Source organism: Giraffa tippelskirchi, chromosome 9 (assembly GCF_054371585.1).
Source record: "Giraffa tippelskirchi isolate mGirTip1 chromosome 9, T2T-mGirTip1v1.2.pri, whole genome shotgun sequence".
NCBI lineage: Eukaryota > Metazoa > Chordata > Mammalia > Artiodactyla > Giraffidae > Giraffa > Giraffa tippelskirchi.
Window position 1 is genome coordinate 64,136,108 of NC_137283.1, and position 20,438 is coordinate 64,156,545.

Below are 20,438 nucleotides of genomic sequence, written 5' to 3' on the forward strand. Positions count from 1 at the left end.
GGGCAGCCTGCCCTCCCAGCACTGACCACACTGTGTGGTGAGTGTTGCTCTCCCCTCTGGGAGCCCCAGGCCACAGGCATCCCAGTGAGTAGCCAGCTCTGTTCGCAGCTGAAAGGAGTTAGTCTCTCAGGAGCCTCTGTGAGGTTGCCTTTGGGTCTCCCAGGGTGGGAGTTTACAGGGACAGGACCCATTGCACTGCAAGTGAAGTGAGAGCCCATATGACATCCGCCACTGCTCCTAAAGAGATGCACCTGAGGCCCCTTGAAGGTCCTGCACAGAGAGCTCTTTAGTGGACATGCTGGAAACTCTGTTTCCTCGTGGGCTGCCCAGGGCAGGCTCTCACCAGTCCAGACACAGACCACGGTGATGACCGGCTCTGCTCTCTCCAAAGGGTTTTCATTGGTGTGTATCCTCATCTGAGCAGTCAGGCCATGTGTACTGCCTCTCCTTGCAACTTCTAGGCCAGGGCTCCTAGGCTAGCACTCTCAGGTCTAACTTGTAGAACTAGGCTACACCGGCCAAGTGCATTGCCTGTCCTCGCAACTTCACAGCTCTCTTCTCTTCTTTACTGCACATTGATTTTCAAGAGTGTGTTTGGGCCACAAGGATGTTGGGTCTTTCTCTAGCCTTATCTCATGAAGTTGAGACAACCTCATTGTTTCTGGTTGTTCCCGTGCTCTGTTTTTCCCATTCTTTTCCTGGCTTCTTTCGGTAACTTTGTTTGTGCCTAAGGAAGAGCTCAGCATTTCTCTTCTGCCTGAGACATCACACAACAGTAATGCCCACCTGGAGATTAGTTGCCAAAAGGGCCTCGTTTTGCAGATGACATCTTGAAATCACCTGCACTGCCGTTTCTGATACACAAAGGCTGCCCTAAAGGAAATAAAGAACAAGTCCCAAGTCTAGTCTTAAAATATGTGGGCTGTCTAATGAAACCACCTTTTCTATGATTTCATTGACAGGCATTAACTGGAGACATCCAGAATATGGGAAGACACTGAGATATGAGAGAATTAAAGGTTGTCAGGGGCAAGGGAGGAACAGGGAGTGCTTGAGGTGAATACAGGATTTGCAGGGGGTGAGGGAGGGTTGGTTGTGGAGAATGAAAGAGTCCCAAACTAGAAAGTGGTGATGGTTGCAGAGGATTGTGAAGGTCCTTAATGCTCCAGAAGTGTACCACCTAACATCAATTTTATAGATTAAAAATGTAAGGAAAAAATACACAAATCTGTGACAAACAAAATAGAAATCAAGAAAATAAAATACAGAAAAACTGAATGAAAAGAAGCTCAGGGGAAGCGAATTCAATCTCCACTGGGTAGAAAGTGAGTTGATGGCATCCACGGGTGGCAGAGAGGGATGGAGGATGCAAAGCCAAACCCTCCCCTGGACACGGTGTTTCCAGAAATGGAAATTTGGAAAGGGCTCTGGGTCTCTGTCCAGAGCAGGGGTCCATTCTCCTTGCAGAGGTGGGTCAATCATCGTGGGCATCTGGGTCTTGGGCAGAAGCCAGGGCAGGCTCTCCCTTCAGAGGTGTTCTCTTATCCCCTGACTCAGGTTCTCCTGCCAAAATCCGAGCACGGGCAGGCAGAAGCGAACATGGAGGTGGAGGTGGAGGTTCTCCCCCGGGGATTGGAGCATTGGTGCCTGGGCCTGAGGGTCCTGCTTGCACAGAGATCTGATCCTCCCAGTGTGCTGGCCAATACCCAGTTGGCCTGGTGTCTATGGGAAGGCATGTCTCAGGTCTCGATCTCCTCTCAGTGGATCCCTGAGTCCTGGACATGTAGCAACCACCTCTGTAGAGACAGGGCTGGGAAGTGGAGCCTGGTTGAACCTGGGGGCTGGTGCTGGAGCTGTGAGAGAAGAAAAGGTTACCCACAGGCCTGCCTTTGCCCTTTGCCTCTCTGGAGACAATTCTACCCTGAGCTTTTGAGACAATTCTCAGTTTAGGAAGTCACAATAGGATGTCGTCCTGCCTGCAGTCCACCAAGCAGAAGGTCTGAGGCCAGCCTTTGCTCCAGGTCCAGCACCAGCTTTGGGGGACTCCTCCTGTGTAGCTCAGGACTCCTTCCCCACACACTCACATGCACCAGCACCTCCTCACCTCTGTGCTCACCGTGCTGGGCTCCTGGTCCTCCTGCTGCCTCAGAGGCAGAGGTTCTCAGTGCTCTGGGTCGGACCCGGGTGTGCTGAGCTCCGTGGCAGCCTGAGACTGGGCCGCCGGGTGTGTCTTGGGTGGTGAAGGGGCAGCAGGCCTTCCCTGCTTCCTCTTCATTCCCAGTTGGGCTGAACCCTCTGTGGGCTCGCTCACCTGGAGGCGGCACTAGGCCTCAAGGGCGGGGGGTGGTGCTCCGACCCCTCCCTCGGGGAGGTGGATGGGGTGTCCCTCTCATCGGCCATATCCAGTGGGAACCTCTGCAATGACAGTGACCATCAGCCAGCCCTGCTTGGAGTTTTCTGAGCTGGGCCTGCTCAGTATGGCTGTTGCTTCTGCCTACTCAAACTTTTGCTGCCAGTACCAACAGAGACGTGTATCTGCTCAGATACCTACCCGGGAGAATGGAGACCCACCTGAGGGTGTGAGGTCAGCCTGGGCGGCTGGTGTTGCCTGCCCTGTCCTCATCCCACCCAGCCTGCTTTCCCCTGGGATGTGGATACAACCGGCCCACAGACTTCTGACCCCACATCCGCCTCGGTTTGCTTGAGGCAGACACACCCCAAGAAACCCCCATCCACACACACAGGCAAAGGACCGAGTGTTTCCGGGTGGCATGGGAGAGGTGGCCTGGCCCGGCCTGGGGCTCCCTGTGTTACCTTTCTGTTTCTCTGGGCAAAGGGCCAGAGGCCTCTCGGCGGGGGCCCTGAGCCAGCGTCCAGAGGGTTCCCACACACTCTGCCTGTGAGCTCTCCTGAGGCCCCGGCCTCTGGGCAGGGGCAAACAGCAGAACATCTTGGCAGCAAGTGATCTGGCTGGGGCTCCTCTCCACTCTGGAGGCCTGGATACCTGTGTTCCGGGTTCTGTTGTTTTATGTTGCCAGGAAGTGACATCACTTCCTGGGGTTTGTGCTGAGGTCCCTTCCCCAAAGCTCCCCAAGAAATCTCTTGGTTTCTGACAGCTGAACCCCCCCGAGGCCATGTGCAGGCACAGAGACGCCCACACAGCCCACCCTACATCCTTGGGGAACCCTGGATGCAGCCAGGGCCTGAGCTCGGAGGACCCCGCTGCTCTCAGACCAGACCCCTTTTTCTCATAAGTGATGTGGTCCTGGACAAGCATATGCCCCTCAGGGTTTCCCCAGTCTCTCCATCTGCAGAGTCTGGATCACTCTCCCATCTGCCTCCTAGGTCTGTCGGCCTATGATCACCTCCGTGCCGTTCAACCTTGGGCTGATATGTCTCGGAGCTTGTGCACTGAGACTTCCAAAAGAAGAATTCAATATAGGGCTGATATACCACCGAATGGGGCAGAACATGGCCTGGATGGGTTCTGGACCTAGGAAAAGGCAGTCGTCTCGCCTTCCTGATATTTCAAGATCCCCCCCAACCCCCCCCCACACTGTGGGAGATCTTGAGGTAAGATTCAGACCTCTCCCCTCCAATATAGAACAACCTTCGTCACCCTCCTGTTCCACTGAGATTCTGGCTCAAGTGTCCCACCTCAGTCTCTAGGGGAGATCAAGGCTTCCCCTATGATGCCTCCCAGGCTTCTCTCTTTTACTCTCATCCTCTTGGGTCATTTCCCCCCTTGCAGTGTGAATGGGCCTCTCATTGTTTCAAACCTTGAGATTGATTCATGCAAATTCTGTGAAATCTTATCATTCATTTCCTCTCTCCTTTTTCAGTCTCTCTCTCTAGATGTGTCTGTTTGTTATCCTTTCTAAATTCAGTCTATTAATTTTTCCCTCTCTCTCTGTCTCTCTTGTGTATGCATGCCTATGAATATATGTATGCATGTCTATTGTTAGCCTAGGTTTAAGTTTTAGGTTTTAGTTTTCAGTGAGATAAAGGATTGGGATTGGAGTTGCTGTGAGGGGAAGGGATAGGGGTGATGCTCTTGTTTCTGGTTCACTGAGTGATGTGAGTTCTTAGTCTCTTTTTCATATGAACCCCTCCTCATAGACACCACTTGCAAATAGTCTCTCATATTCAGTTTGCTACCTTTTAATTTGTGAATGCTTAGCTTTTTTTTGTTGCAAAGCTGTTCAATTGCATAGAAGCCCCTGATGTTCTTTGGTTTCCTGTTTCCCTTACTTGAAGAGACCCATTTTTGCTTCCCACACCAAATGTTAAGGAGCCTAAGGCACATGCTTATTTCAAGGAGTTTCAAACCTCCCTTGTGGCTCATCCGGTAAAGAGTCCACCTGCAAGGCGGGAGACCTGGGTTTGATTCCCGGGTTGGGAAATCCCCTGGAGAAGGGAAAAGCTACCCGCTCCAGTATTCTGGCCTGGAGAATCCCATGGCGTGTATAGTCCATGGGGTTGCAAAAAGTCAGACAAAACTGAGCGACTTTCACTTTCACTCAGAACTTCTAGCTTTGGGTTGACGTGTTTCACTGATTTTGTGGTGCTATGAGAACAAAAGGCAATGTGATTCTTCAGAGGCAGCCATCCAGTTTTGCCATGGCCCTTTCTTGAAGAGGCCTTTGTGTTCCCATTTGCATATTCTCCCCTCCTTTGTAGTGGGTGAATTGAGCATAGAAGCTTGGGTGTATTTCTTGGACTCTCAACTCTGTTGTATGGATCTGGATGCGTGTGTATGTTTGTGTGCCCAACACCACACTGTCCAGATGATCCTAGTGTAGCAGTCTAGTTGGCTATCAGGCATCCTGGTAGACCCATATCAGGCCTTCTTTCCTTAGACTGTACAGACAATATAGGCTCCTTTTTGTTTTCATACCCATTTTGGAGTTCCTTGGTTTAGTGCCCTGAGAACATTGCTTGGCAACTTGAGAGGAAGAGCACGGACCCTCTGGATTGCCTTCGGGGATGTGACATCATTTTACCAATAGGAATCCTTCCAATCCATGAGCTCAGCTTATTTTCCATCGGATCATGTGGATATCATCTTCTTTCATCCATCTCTTGCAGTTTTCTGAGACCAGGTCCTTCCCTCCTGGGTTAGATGGACTCCTGGGTATTTCCTCCTAGTGTATGTCATTGTCAATGGGGTTGATACTTACCTTCTCATTCTAAGAGTTTGTGGTGAGCATTGGAAATGCAAACGATTTTCCCCCCTTCCTCTCTGTCCATCTCTCTGAGCCACCAGGTAGAACAGGCGTAGTCAGGGTCACACGGGGCTCAGGGAGTGCAGCTAGACTGTGTTTCTCAGGCCCTCAGTGCTGGGCATCATTCGGTATAGTCTCCATGAACCTTCCTTGTTCTGGTGTCCCTTCAGACCTCTCCCTAGTTTTAATAACCTTGCTTGTGTTCTTTGTCTCTTTGGAGACACATCCTTTATCAGCTGTGTGTTTGCAAGTATTTGTCTGCCAGTGTGTGACGTATCCTTTGCTTTTTTTCGTAAGGTCTTTACCAGAGTGGAGACCTTTGATTTTGCACAGTCCACAGTATTGCCTTTTTGTGCATTGCCTTTCTGTATTGTTTCTGAAGACTCCAAGCTCATGTCTAGCCTCTGCTCGATTTTCTGCTGGATTTGTGAGATGTTTGGCATGGAAAATATGTCTCAGAAAAATTTGAAACGAATTTGGTGTAAGGTGTCAAGTTTCCATCCTCATTCATGTCATCCCCTCTGGTTTTCAATTCATCGCTCCTGAACTCCTTTGGAGACCTTGTGGGAAGTTTGGTTGCCTTTCAGTTTGAATTTCTGCTCTTGAATAGATTCACCCAGTTCTGCCAGCAGGGACACGGTAAAGGGTGAGTGAGGGGCAGCCTGCCCTCCCAGCACTGACCACACTGTGTGGTGAGTGTTGCTCTCCCCTCTGGGAGCCCCAGGCCACAGGCATCCCAGTGAGTAGCCAGCTCTGTTCGCAGCTGAAAGGAGTTAGTCTCTCAGGAGCCTCTGTGAGGTTGCCTTTGGGTCTCCCAGGGTGGGAGTTTACAGGGACAGGACCCATTGCACTGCAAGTGAAGTGAGAGCCCATATGACATCCGCCACTGCTCCTAAAGAGATGCACCTGAGGCCCCTTGAAGGTCCTGCACAGAGAGCTCTTTAGTGGACATGCTGGAAACTCTGTTTCCTCGTGGGCTGCCCAGGGCAGGCTCTCACCAGTCCAGACACAGACCACGGTGATGACCGGCTCTGCTCTCTCCAAAGGGTTTTCATTGGTGTGTATCCTCATCTGAGCAGTCAGGCCATGTGTACTGCCTCTCCTTGCAACTTCTAGGCCAGGGCTCCTAGGCTAGCACTCTCAGGTCTAACTTGTAGAACTAGGCTACACCGGCCAAGTGCATTGCCTGTCCTCGCAACTTCACAGCTCTCTTCTCTTCTTTACTGCACATTGATTTTCAAGAGTGTGTTTGGGCCACAAGGATGTTGGGTCTTTCTCTAGCCTTATCTCATGAAGTTGAGACAACCTCATTGTTTCTGGTTGTTCCCGTGCTCTGTTTTTCCCATTCTTTTCCTGGCTTCTTTCGGTAACTTTGTTTGTGCCTAAGGAAGAGCTCAGCATTTCTCTTCTGCCTGAGACATCACACAACAGTAATGCCCACCTGGAGATTAGTTGCCAAAAGGGCCTCGTTTTGCAGATGACATCTTGAAATCACCTGCACTGCCGTTTCTGATACACAAAGGCTGCCCTAAAGGAAATAAAGAACAAGTCCCAAGTCTAGTCTTAAAATATGTGGGCTGTCTAATGAAACCACCTTTTCTATGATTTCATTGACAGGCATTAACTGGAGACATCCAGAATATGGGAAGACACTGAGATATGAGAGAATTAAAGGTTGTCAGGGGCAAGGGAGGAACAGGGAGTGCTTGAGGTGAATACAGGATTTGCAGGGGGTGAGGGAGGGTTGGTTGTGGAGAATGAAAGAGTCCCAAACTAGAAAGTGGTGATGGTTGCAGAGGATTGTGAAGGTCCTTAATGCTCCAGAAGTGTACCACCTAACATCAATTTTATAGATTAAAAATGTAAGGAAAAAATACACAAATCTGTGACAAACAAAATAGAAATCAAGAAAATAAAATACAGAAAAACTGAATGAAAAGAAGCTCAGGGGAAGCGAATTCAATCTCCACTGGGTAGAAAGTGAGTTGATGGCATCCACGGGTGGCAGAGAGGGATGGAGGATGCAAAGCCAAACCCTCCCCTGGACACGGTGTTTCCAGAAATGGAAATTTGGAAAGGGCTCTGGGTCTCTGTCCAGAGCAGGGGTCCATTCTCCTTGCAGAGGTGGGTCAATCATCGTGGGCATCTGGGTCTTGGGCAGAAGCCAGGGCAGGCTCTCCCTTCAGAGGTGTTCTCTTATCCCCTGACTCAGGTTCTCCTGCCAAAATCCGAGCACGGGCAGGCAGAAGCGAACATGGAGGTGGAGGTGGAGGTTCTCCCCCGGGGATTGGAGCATTGGTGCCTGGGCCTGAGGGTCCTGCTTGCACAGAGATCTGATCCTCCCAGTGTGCTGGCCAATACCCAGTTGGCCTGGTGTCTATGGGAAGGCATGTCTCAGGTCTCGATCTCCTCTCAGTGGATCCCTGAGTCCTGGACATGTAGCAACCACCTCTGTAGAGACAGGGCTGGGAAGTGGAGCCTGGTTGAACCTGGGGGCTGGTGCTGGAGCTGTGAGAGAAGAAAAGGTTACCCACAGGCCTGCCTTTGCCCTTTGCCTCTCTGGAGACAATTCTACCCTGAGCTTTTGAGACAATTCTCAGTTTAGGAAGTCACAATAGGATGTCGTCCTGCCTGCAGTCCACCAAGCAGAAGGTCTGAGGCCAGCCTTTGCTCCAGGTCCAGCACCAGCTTTGGGGGACTCCTCCTGTGTAGCTCAGGACTCCTTCCCCACACACTCACATGCACCAGCACCTCCTCACCTCTGTGCTCACCGTGCTGGGCTCCTGGTCCTCCTGCTGCCTCAGAGGCAGAGGTTCTCAGTGCTCTGGGTCGGACCCGGGTGTGCTGAGCTCCGTGGCAGCCTGAGACTGGGCCGCCGGGTGTGTCTTGGGTGGTGAAGGGGCAGCAGGCCTTCCCTGCTTCCTCTTCATTCCCAGTTGGGCTGAACCCTCTGTGGGCTCGCTCACCTGGAGGCTGCACTAGGCCTCAAGGGCGGGGGGTGGTGCTCCGACCCCTCCCTCGGGGAGGTGGATGGGGTGTCCCTCTCATCGGCCATATCCAGTGGGAAGCTCTGCAATGACAGTGACCATCAGCCAGCCCTGCTTGGAGTTTTCTGAGCTGGGCCTGCTCAGTATGGCTGTTGCTTCTGCCTACTCAAACTTTTGCTCCCAGAACCAACTGAGACGTGTGTCTGCTCAGACACCTACCTGGGAGAATGGAGACCGACCTGAGGGTGTGAGGTCAGCCTGGGCGGCTGGTGTTGCCTGCCCTGTCCTCATCCCACCCAGCCTGCTTTCCCCTGGGATGTGGATACAACCGGCCCACAGACTTCTGACCCCACATCCGCCTCGGTTTGCTTGAGGCAGACACACCCCAAGAAACCCCCATCCACACACACAGGCAAAGGACCGAGTGTTTCCGGGTGGCATGGGAGAGGTGGCCTGGCCCGGCCTGGGGCTCCCTGTGTTACCTTTCTGTTTCTCTGGGCAAAGGGCCAGAGGCCTCTCGGCGGGGGCCCTCAGCCAGCGTCCAGAGGGTTCCCACACACTCTGCCTGTGAGGTCTCCTGAGGCCCCGGCCTCTGGGCAGGGGCAAACAGCAGAACATCTTGGCAGCAAGTGATCTGGCTGGGGCTCCTCTCCACTCTGGAGGCCTGGATACCTGTGTTCCGGGTTCTGTTGTTTTATGTTGCCAGGAAGTGACATCACTTCCTGGGGTTTGTGCTGAGGTCCCTTCCCCAAAGCTCCCCAAGAAATCTCTTGGTTTCTGACTGCTGAACCCCCCCGAGGCCATGTGCAGGCACAGAGACGCCCACACAGCCCACCCTACATCCTTGGGGAACCCTGGATGCAGCCAGGGCCTGAGCTCGGAGGACCCCGCTGCTCTCAGACCAGACCCCTTTTTCTCATAAGTGATGTGGTCCTGGACAAGCATATGCCCCTCAGGGTTTCCCCAGTCTCTCCATCTGCAGAGTCTGGATCACTCTCCCATCTGCCTCCTAGGTCTGTCGGCCTATGATCACCTCCGTGCCGTTCAACCTTGGGCTGATATGTCTCGGAGCTTGTGCACTGAGACTTCCAAAAGAAGAATTCAATATAGGGCTGACATACCACCGAATGGGGCAGAACATGGCCTGGATGGGTTCTGGACCTAGGAAAAGGCAGTCGTCTCGCCTTCCTGATATTTCAAGATCCCCCCCAACCCCCCCCCCCACACTGTGGGAGATCTTGAGGTAAGATTCAGACCTCTCCCCTCCAATATAGAACAACCTTCGTCACCCTCCTGTTCCACTGAGATTCTGGCTCAAGTGTCCCACCTCAGTCTCTAGGGGAGATCAAGGCTTCCCCTATGATGCCTCCCAGGCTTCTCTCTTTTACTCTCATCCTCTTGGGTCATTTCCCCCCTTGCAGTGTGAATGGGCCTCTCATTGTTTCAAACCTTGAGATTGATTCATGCAAATTCTGTGAAATCTTATCATTTATTTCCTCTCTGCTTTTTCAGTCTCTCTCTCTAGATGTGTCTGTTTGTTATCCTTTCTAAATTCAGTCTATTAATTTTTCCCTCTCTCTCTGTCTCTCTTGTGTATGCATGCCTATGAATATATGTATGCATGTCTATTGTTAGCCTGGGTTTTAGTTTTAGGTTTTAGTTTTCAGTGAGATAAAGGATTGGGATTGGAGTTGCTGTGAGGGGAAGGGATAGGGGTGATGCTCTTGTTTCTGGTTCACTGAGTGATGTGAGTTCTTAGTCTCTTTTTCATATGAACCCCTCCTCATAGACACCACTTGCAAATAGTCTCTCATATTCAGTTTGCTACCTTTTAATTTGTGAATGCTTAGCTTTTTTTTGTTGCAAAGCTGTTCAATTGCATAGAAGCCCCTGATGTTCTTTGGTTTCCTGTTTCCCTTACTTGAAGAGACCCATTTTTGCTTCCCACAGCAAATGTTAAGGAGCCTAAGGCACATGCTTATTTCAAGGAGTTTCAAACCTCCCTTGTGGCTCATCCGGTAAAGAGTCCACCTGCAAGGCGGGAGACCTGGGTTCGATTCCCGGGTTGGGAAATCCCCTGGAGAAGGGAAAAGCTACCCGCTCCAGTATTCTGGCCTGGAGAATCCCATGGCGTGTATAGTCCATGGGGTTGCAAAAAGTCAGACAAAACTGAGCGACTTTCACTTTCACTCAGAACATCTAGCTTTGGGTTGACGTGTTTCACTGATTTTGTGGTGCTATGAGAACAAAAGGCAATGTGATTCTTCAGAGGCAGCCATCCAGTTTTGCCATGGCCCTTTCTTGAAAAGGCCTTTGTGTTCCCATTTGCATATTCTCCCCTCCTTTGTAGTGGGTGAATTGAGCATAGAAGCTTGGGTGTATTTCTTGGACTCTCAACTCTGTTGTATGGATCTGGATGCGTGTGTATGTTTGTGTGCCCAAGACCACACTGTCCAGATGATCCTAGTGTAGCAGTCTAGTTGGCTATCAGGCATCCTGGTAGACCCATATCAGGCCTTCTTTCCTTAGACTGTACAGACAATATAGGCTCCTTTTTGTTTTCATACCCATTTTGGAGTTCCTTGGTTTAGTGCCCTGAGGACATTGCTTGGCAACTTGAGAGGAAGAGCACGGACCCTCTGGATTGCCTTCGGGGATGTGACATCATTTTACCAATAGGAATCCTTCCAATCCATGAGCTCAGCTTATTTTCCATCAGATCATGTGGATATCATCTTCTTTCATCCATCTCTTGCAGTTTTCTGAGACCAGGTCCTTCCCTCCTGGGTTAGATGGACTCCTGGGTATTTCCTCCTAGTGTATGTCATTGTCAATGGGGTTGATACTTACCTTCTCATTCTAAGAGTTTGTGGTGAGCATTGGAAATGCAAACGATTTTTCCCCCTTCCTCTCTGTCCATCTCCCTGAGCCACCAGGTAGAACAGGCGTAGTCAGGGTCACACGGGTCTCAGGGAGTGCAGCTAGACTGTGTTTCTCAGGCCCTCAGTGCTGGGCATCATTCGGTATAGTCTCCATGAACCTTCCTTGGTCTGGTGTCCCTTCAGACCTCTCCCTAGTTTTAATAACCTTGCTTGTGTTCTTTGTCTCTTTGGAGACACATCCTTTATCAGCTGTGTGTTTGCAAGTATTTGTCTGCCAGTGTGTGACGTATCCTTTGCTTTTTTTTCGTAAGGTCTTTACCAGAGTGGAGACCTTTGATTTTGCACAGTCCACAGTATTGCCTTTTTGTGCATTGCCTTTCTGTATTGTTTCTGAAGACTCCAAGCTCATGTCTAGCCTCTGCTCGATTTTCTGCTGGATTTGTGAGATGTTTGGCATGGAAAATATGTCTCAGAAAAATTTGAAACGAATTTGGTGTAAGGTGTCAAGTTTCCATCCTCATTCATGTCATCCCCTCTGGTTTTCAATTCATCGCTCCTGAACTCCTTTGGAGACCTTGTGGGAAGTTTGGTTGCCTTTCAGTTTGAATTTCTGCTCTTGAATAGATTCACCCAGTTCTGCCAGCAGGGACACGGTAAAGGGTGAGTGAGGGGCAGCCTGCCCTCCCAGCACTGACCACACTGTGTGGTGAGTGTTGCTCTCCCCTCTGGGAGCCCCAGGCCACAGGCATCCCAGTGAGTAGCCAGCTCTGTTCGCAGCTGAAAGGAGTTAGTCTCTCAGGAGCCTCTGTGAGGTTGCCTTTGGGTCTCCCAGGGTGGGAGTTTACAGGGACAGGACCCATTGCACTGCAAGTGAAGTGAGAGCCCATATGACATCCGCCACTGCTCCTAAAGAGATGCACCTGAGGCCCCTTGAAGGTCCTGCACAGAGAGCTCTTTAGTGGACATGCTGGAAACTCTGTTTCCTCGTGGGCTGCCCAGGGCAGGCTCTCACCAGTCCAGACACAGACCACGGTGATGACCGGCTCTGCTCTCTCCAAAGGGTTTTCATTGGTGTGTATCCTCATCTGAGCAGTCAGGCCATGTGTACTGCCTCTCCTTGCAACTTCTAGGCCAGGGCTCCTAGGCTAGCACTCTCAGGTCTAACTTGTAGAACTAGGCTACACCGGCCAAGTGCATTGCCTGTCCTCGCAACTTCACAGCTCTCTTCTCTTCTTTACTGCACATTGATTTTCAAGAGTGTGTTTGGGCCACAAGGATGTTGGGTCTTTCTCTAGCCTTATCTCATGAAGTTGAGACAACCTCATTGTTTGTGGTTGTTCCCGTGCTCTGTTTTTCCCATTCTTTTCCTGGCTTCTTTCGGTAACTTTGTTTGTGCCTAAGGAAGAGCTCAGCATTTCTCTTCTGCCTGAGACATCACACAACAGTAATGCCCACCTGGAGATTAGTTGCCAAAAGGGCCTCGTTTTGCAGATGACATCTTGAAATCACCTGCACTGCCGTTTCTGATACACAAAGGCTGCCCTAAAGGAAATAAAGAACAAGTCCCAAGTCTAGTCTTAAAATATGTGGGCTGTCTAATGAAACCACCCTTTCTATGATTTCATTGACAGGCATTAACTGGAGACATCCAGAATATGGGAAGACACTGAGATATGAGAGAATTAAAGGTTGTCAGGGGCAAGGGAGGAACAGGGAGTGCTTGAGGTGAATACAGGATTTGCAGGGGGTGAGGGAGGGTTGGTTGTGGAGAATGAAAGAGTCCCAAACTAGAAAGTGGTGATGGTTGCAGAGGATTGTGAAGGTCCTTAATGCTCCAGAAGTGTACCACCTAACATCAATTTTATAGATTAAAAATGTAAGGAAAAAATACACAAATCTGTGACAAACAAAATAGAAATCAAGAAAATAAAATACAGAAAACCTGAATGAAAAGAAGCTCAGGGGAAGCGAATTCAATCTCCACTGGGTAGAAAGTGAGTTGATGGCATCCACGGGTGGCAGAGAGGGATGGAGGATGCAAAGCCAAACCCTCCCCTGGACACGGTGTTTCCAGAAATGGAAATTTGGAAAGGGCTCTGGGTCTCTGTCCAGAGCAGGGGTCCATTCTCCTTGCAGAGGTGGGTCAATCATCGTGGGCATCTGGGTCTTGGGCAGAAGCCAGGGCAGGCTCTCCCTTCAGAGGTGTTCTCTTATCCCCTGACTCAGGTTCTCCTGCCAAAATCCGAGCACGGGCAGGCAGAAGCGAACATGGAGGTGGAGGTGGAGGTTCTCCCCCGGGGATTGGAGCATTGGTGCCTGGGCCTGAGGGTCCTGCTTGCACAGAGATCTCATCCTCCCAGTGTGCTGGCCAATACCCAGTTGGCCTAGTGTCTATGGGAAGGCATGTCTCAGGTCTCGATCTCCTCTCAGTGGATCCCTGAGTCCTGGACATGTAGCAACCACCTCTGTAGAGACAGGGCTGGGAAGTGGAGCCTGGTTGAACCTGGGGGCTGGTGCTGGAGCTGTGAGAGAAGAAAAGGTTACCCACAGGCCTGCCTTTGCCCTTTGCCTCTCTGGAGACAATTCTACCCTGAGCTTTTGAGACAATTCTCAGTTTAGGAAGTCACAATAGGATGTCGTCCTGCCTGCAGTCCACCAAGCAGAAGGTCTGAGGCCAGCCTTTGCTCCAGGTCCAGCACCAGCTTTGGGGGACTCCTCCTGTGTAGCTCAGGACTCCTTCCCCACACACTCACATGCACCAGCACCTCCTCACCTCTGTGCTCACCGTGCTGGGCTCCTGGTCCTCCTGCTGCCTCAGAGGCAGAGGTTCTCAGTGCTCTGGGTCGGACCCGGGTGTGCTGAGCTCCGTGGCAGCCTGAGACTGGGCCGCCGGGTGTGTCTTGGGTGGTGAAGGGGCAGCAGGCCTTCCCTGCTTCCTCTTCAGTCCCAGTTGGGCTGAACCCTCTGTGGGCTCGCTCACCTGGAGGCGGCACTAGGCCTCAAGGGCGGGGGGTGGTGCTCCGACCCCTCCCTCGGGGAGGTGGATGGGGTGTCCCTCTCATCGGCCATATCCAGTGGGAAGCTCTGCAATGACAGTGACCATCAGCCAGCCCTGCTTGGAGTTTTCTGAGCTGGGCCTGCTCAGTATGGCTGTTGCTTCTGCCTACTCAAACTTTTGCTCCCAGAACCAACTGAGACGTGTGTCTGCTCAGACACCTACCTGGGAGAATGGAGACCGACCTGAGGGTGTGAGGTCAGCCTGGGCGGCTGGTGTTGCCTGCCCTGTCCTCATCCCACCCAGCCTGCTTTCCCCTGGGATGTGGATACAACCGGCCCACAGACTTCTGACCCCACATCCGCCTCGGTTTGCTTGAGGCAGACACACCCCAAGAAACCCCCATCCACACACACAGGCAAAGGACCGAGTGTTTCCGGGTGGCATGGGAGAGGTGGCCTGGCCCGGCCTGGGGCTCCCTGTGTTACCTTTCTGTTTCTCTGGGCAAAGGGCCAGAGGCCTCTCGGCGGGGGCCCTCAGCCAGCGTCCAGAGGGTTCCCACACACTCTGCCTGTGAGGTCTCCTGAGGCCCCGGCCTCTGGGCAGGGGCAAACAGCAGAACATCTTGGCAGCAAGTGATCTGGCTGGGGCTCCTCTCCACTCTGGAGGCCTGGATACCTGTGTTCCGGGTTCTGTTGTTTTATGTTGCCAGGAAGTGACATCACTTCCTGGGGTTTGTGCTGAGGTCCCTTCCCCAAAGCTCCCCAAGAAATCTCTTGGTTTCTGACTGCTGAACCCCCCCGAGGCCATGTGCAGGCACAGAGACGCCCACACAGCCCACCCTACATCCTTGGGGAACCCTGGATGCAGCCAGGGCCTGAGCTCGGAGGACCCCGCTGCTCTCAGACCAGACCCCTTTTTCTCATAAGTGATGTGGTCCTGGACAAGCATATGCCCCTCAGGGTTTCCCCAGTCTCTCCATCTGCAGAGTCTGGATCACTCTCCCATCTGCCTCCTAGGTCTGTCGGCCTATGATCACCTCCGTGCCGTTCAACCTTGGGCTGATATGTCTCGGAGCTTGTGCACTGAGACTTCCAAAAGAAGAATTCAATATAGGGCTGACATACCACCGAATGGGGCAGAACATGGCCTGGATGGGTTCTGGACCTAGGAAAAGGCAGTCGTCTCGCCTTCCTGATATTTCAAGATCCCCCCCAACCCCCCCCCCCACACTGTGGGAGATCTTGAGGTAAGATTCAGACCTCTCCCCTCCAATATAGAACAACCTTCGTCACCCTCCTGTTCCACTGAGATTCTGGCTCAAGTGTCCCACCTCAGTCTCTAGGGGAGATCAAGGCTTCCCCTATGATGCCTCCCAGGCTTCTCTCTTTTACTCTCATCCTCTTGGGTCATTTCCCCCCTTGCAGTGTGAATGGGCCTCTCATTGTTTCAAACCTTGAGATTGATTCATGCAAATTCTGTGAAATCTTATCATTTATTTCCTCTCTGCTTTTTCAGTCTCTCTCTCTAGATGTGTCTGTTTGTTATCCTTTCTAAATTCAGTCTATTAATTTTTCCCTCTCTCTCTGTCTCTCTTGTGTATGCATGCCTATGAATATATGTATGCATGTCTATTGTTAGCCTGGGTTTTAGTTTTAGGTTTTAGTTTTCAGTGAGATAAAGGATTGGGATTGGAGTTGCTGTGAGGGGAAGGGATAGGGGTGATGCTCTTGTTTCTGGTTCACTGAGTGATGTGAGTTCTTAGTCTCTTTTTCATATGAACCCCTCCTCATAGACACCACTTGCAAATAGTCTCTCATATTCAGTTTGCTACCTTTTAATTTGTGAATGCTTAGCTTTTTTTTGTTGCAAAGCTGTTCAATTGCATAGAAGCCCCTGATGTTCTTTGGTTTCCTGTTTCCCTTACTTGAAGAGACCCATTTTTGCTTCCCACAGCAAATGTTAAGGAGCCTAAGGCACATGCTTATTTCAAGGAGTTTCAAACCTCCCTTGTGGCTCATCCGGTAAAGAGTCCACCTGCAAGGCGGGAGACCTGGGTTCGATTCCCGGGTTGGGAAATCCCCTGGAGAAGGGAAAAGCTACCCGCTCCAGTATTCTGGCCTGGAGAATCCCATGGCGTGTATAGTCCATGGGGTTGCAAAAAGTCAGACAAAACTGAGCGACTTTCACTTTCACTCAGAACATCTAGCTTTGGGTTGACGTGTTTCACTGATTTTGTGGTGCTATGAGAACAAAAGGCAATGTGATTCTTCAGAGGCAGCCATCCAGTTTTGCCATGGCCCTTTCTTGAAAAGGCCTTTGTGTTCCCATTTGCATATTCTCCCCTCCTTTGTAGTGGGTGAATTGAGCATAGAAGCTTGGGTGTATTTCTTGGACTCTCAACTCTGTTGTATGGATCTGGATGCGTGTGTATGTTTGTGTGCCCAAGACCACACTGTCCAGATGATCCTAGTGTAGCAGTCTAGTTGGCTATCAGGCATCCTGGTAGACCCATATCAGGCCTTCTTTCCTTAGACTGTACAGACAATATAGGCTCCTTTTTGTTTTCATACCCATTTTGGAGTTCCTTGGTTTAGTGCCCTGAGGACATTGCTTGGCAACTTGAGAGGAAGAGCACGGACCCTCTGGATTGCCTTCGGGGATGTGACATCATTTTACCAATAGGAATCCTTCCAATCCATGAGCTCAGCTTATTTTCCATCAGATCATGTGGATATCATCTTCTTTCATCCATCTCTTGCAGTTTTCTGAGACCAGGTCCTTCCCTCCTGGGTTAGATGGACTCCTGGGTATTTCCTCCTAGTGTATGTCATTGTCAATGGGGTTGATACTTACCTTCTCATTCTAAGAGTTTGTGGTGAGCATTGGAAATGCAAACGATTTTTCCCCCTTCCTCTCTGTCCATCTCCCTGAGCCACCAGGTAGAACAGGCGTAGTCAGGGTCACACGGGTCTCAGGGAGTGCAGCTAGACTGTGTTTCTCAGGCCCTCAGTGCTGGGCATCATTCGGTATAGTCTCCATGAACCTTCCTTGGTCTGGTGTCCCTTCAGACCTCTCCCTAGTTTTAATAACCTTGCTTGTGTTCTTTGTCTCTTTGGAGACACATCCTTTATCAGCTGTGTGTTTGCAAGTATTTGTCTGCCAGTGTGTGACGTATCCTTTGCTTTTTTTTCGTAAGGTCTTTACCAGAGTGGAGACCTTTGATTTTGCACAGTCCACAGTATTGCCTTTTTGTGCATTGCCTTTCTGTATTGTTTCTGAAGACTCCAAGCTCATGTCTAGCCTCTGCTCGATTTTCTGCTGGATTTGTGAGATGTTTGGCATGGAAAATATGTCTCAGAAAAATTTGAAACGAATTTGGTGTAAGGTGTCAAGTTTCCATCCTCATTCATGTCATCCCCTCTGGTTTTCAATTCATCGCTCCTGAACTCCTTTGGAGACCTTGTGGGAAGTTTGGTTGCCTTTCAGTTTGAATTTCTGCTCTTGAATAGATTCACCCAGTTCTGCCAGCAGGGACACGGTAAAGGGTGAGTGAGGGGCAGCCTGCCCTCCCAGCACTGACCACACTGTGTGGTGAGTGTTGCTCTCCCCTCTGGGAGCCCCAGGCCACAGGCATCCCAGTGAGTAGCCAGCTCTGTTCGCAGCTGAAAGGAGTTAGTCTCTCAGGAGCCTCTGTGAGGTTGCCTTTGGGTCTCCCAGGGTGGGAGTTTACAGGGACAGGACCCATTGCACTGCAAGTGAAGTGAGAGCCCATATGACATCCGCCACTGCTCCTAAAGAGATGCACCTGAGGCCCCTTGAAGGTCCTGCACAGAGAGCTCTTTAGTGGACATGCTGGAAACTCTGTTTCCTCGTGGGCTGCCCAGGGCAGGCTCTCACCAGTCCAGACACAGACCACGGTGATGACCGGCTCTGCTCTCTCCAAAGGGTTTTCATTGGTGTGTATCCTCATCTGAGCAGTCAGGCCATGTGTACTGCCTCTCCTTGCAACTTCTAGGCCAGGGCTCCTAGGCTAGCACTCTCAGGTCTAACTTGTAGAACTAGGCTACACCGGCCAAGTGCATTGCCTGTCCTCGCAACTTCACAGCTCTCTTCTCTTCTTTACTGCACATTGATTTTCAAGAGTGTGTTTGGGCCACAAGGATGTTGGGTCTTTCTCTAGCCTTATCTCATGAAGTTGAGACAACCTCATTGTTTGTGGTTGTTCCCGTGCTCTGTTTTTCCCATTCTTTTCCTGGCTTCTTTCGGTAACTTTGTTTGTGCCTAAGGAAGAGCTCAGCATTTCTCTTCTGCCTGAGACATCACACAACAGTAATGCCCACCTGGAGATTAGTTGCCAAAAGGGCCTCGTTTTGCAGATGACATCTTGAAATCACCTGCACTGCCGTTTCTGATACACAAAGGCTGCCCTAAAGGAAATAAAGAACAAGTCCCAAGTCTAGTCTTAAAATATGTGGGCTGTCTAATGAAACCACCCTTTCTATGATTTCATTGACAGGCATTAACTGGAGACATCCAGAATATGGGAAGACACTGAGATATGAGAGAATTAAAGGTTGTCAGGGGCAAGGGAGGAACAGGGAGTGCTTGAGGTGAATACAGGATTTGCAGGGGGTGAGGGAGGGTTGGTTGTGGAGAATGAAAGAGTCCCAAACTAGAAAGTGGTGATGGTTGCAGAGGATTGTGAAGGTCCTTAATGCTCCAGAAGTGTACCACCTAACATCAATTTTATAGATTAAAAATGTAAGGAAAAAATACACAAATCTGTGACAAACAAAATAGAAATCAAGAAAATAAAATACAGAAAACCTGAATGAAAAGAAGCTCAGGGGAAGCGAATTCAATCTCCACTGGGTAGAAAGTGAGTTGATGGCATCCACGGGTGGCAGAGAGGGATGGAGGATGCAAAGCCAAACCCTCCCCTGGACACGGTGTTTCCAGAAATGGAAATTTGGAAAGGGCTCTGGGTCTCTGTCCAGAGCAGGGGTCCATTCTCCTTGCAGAGGTGGGTCAATCATCGTGGGCATCTGGGTCTTGGGCAGAAGCCAGGGCAGGCTCTCCCTTCAGAGGTGTTCTCTTATCCCCTGACTCAGGTTCTCCTGCCAAAATCCGAGCACGGGCAGGCAGAAGCGAACATGGAGGTGGAGGTGGAGGTTCTCCCCCGGGGATTGGAGCATTGGTGCCTGGGCCTGAGGGTCCTGCTTGCACAGAGATCTCATCCTCCCAGTGTGCTGGCCAATACCCAGTTGGCCTAGTGTCTATGGGAAGGCATGTCTCAGGTCTCGATCTCCTCTCAGTGGATCCCTGAGTCCTGGACATGTAGCAACCACCTCTGTAGAGACAGGGCTGGGAAGTGGAGCCTGGTTGAACCTGGGGGCTGGTGCTGGAGCTGTGAGAGAAGAAAAGGTTACCCACAGGCCTGCCTTTGCCCTTTGCCTCTCTGGAGACAATTCTACCCTGAGCTTTTGAGACAATTCTCAGTTTAGGAAGTCACAATAGGATGTCGTCCTGCCTGCAGTCCACCAAGCAGAAGGTCTGAGGCCAGCCTTTGCTCCAGGTCCAGCACCAGCTTTGGGGGACTCCTCCTGTGTAGCTCAGGACTCCTTCCCCACACACTCACATGCACCAGCACCTCCTCACCTCTGTGCTCACCGTGCTGGGCTCCTGGTCCTCCTGCTGCCTCAGAGGCAGAGGTTCTCAGTGCTCTGGGTCGGACCCGGGTGTGCTGAGCTCCGTGGCAGCCTGAGACTGGGCCGCCGGGTGTGTCTTGGGTGGTGAAGGGGCAGCAGGCCTTCCCTGCTTCCTCTTCAGTCCCAGTTGGGCTGAACCCTCTGTGGGCTCGCTCACCTGGAGGCGGCACTAGGCCTCAAGGGCGGGGGGTGGTGCTCCGACCCCTCCCTCGGGGAGGTGGATGGGGTGTCCCTCTCATCGGCCATATCCAGTGGGAAGCTCTGCAATGACAGTGACCATCAGCCAGCCCTGCTTGGAGTTTTCTGAGCTGGGCCTGCTCAGTATGGCTGTTGCTTCTGCCTACTCAAACTTTTGCTGCCAGTACCAACAGAGACGTGTATCTGCTCAGATACCTACCCGGGAGAATGGAGACCCACCTGAGGGTGTGAGGTCAGCCTGGGCGGCTGGTGTTGCCTGCCCTGTCCTCATCCCACCCAGCCTGCTTTCCCCTGGGATGTGGATACAACCGGCCCACAGACTTCTGACCCCACATCCGCCTCGGTTTGCTTGAGGCAGACACACCCCAAGAAACCCCCATCCACACACACAGGCAAAGGACCGAGTGTTTCCGGGTGGCATGGGAGAGGTGGCCTGGCCC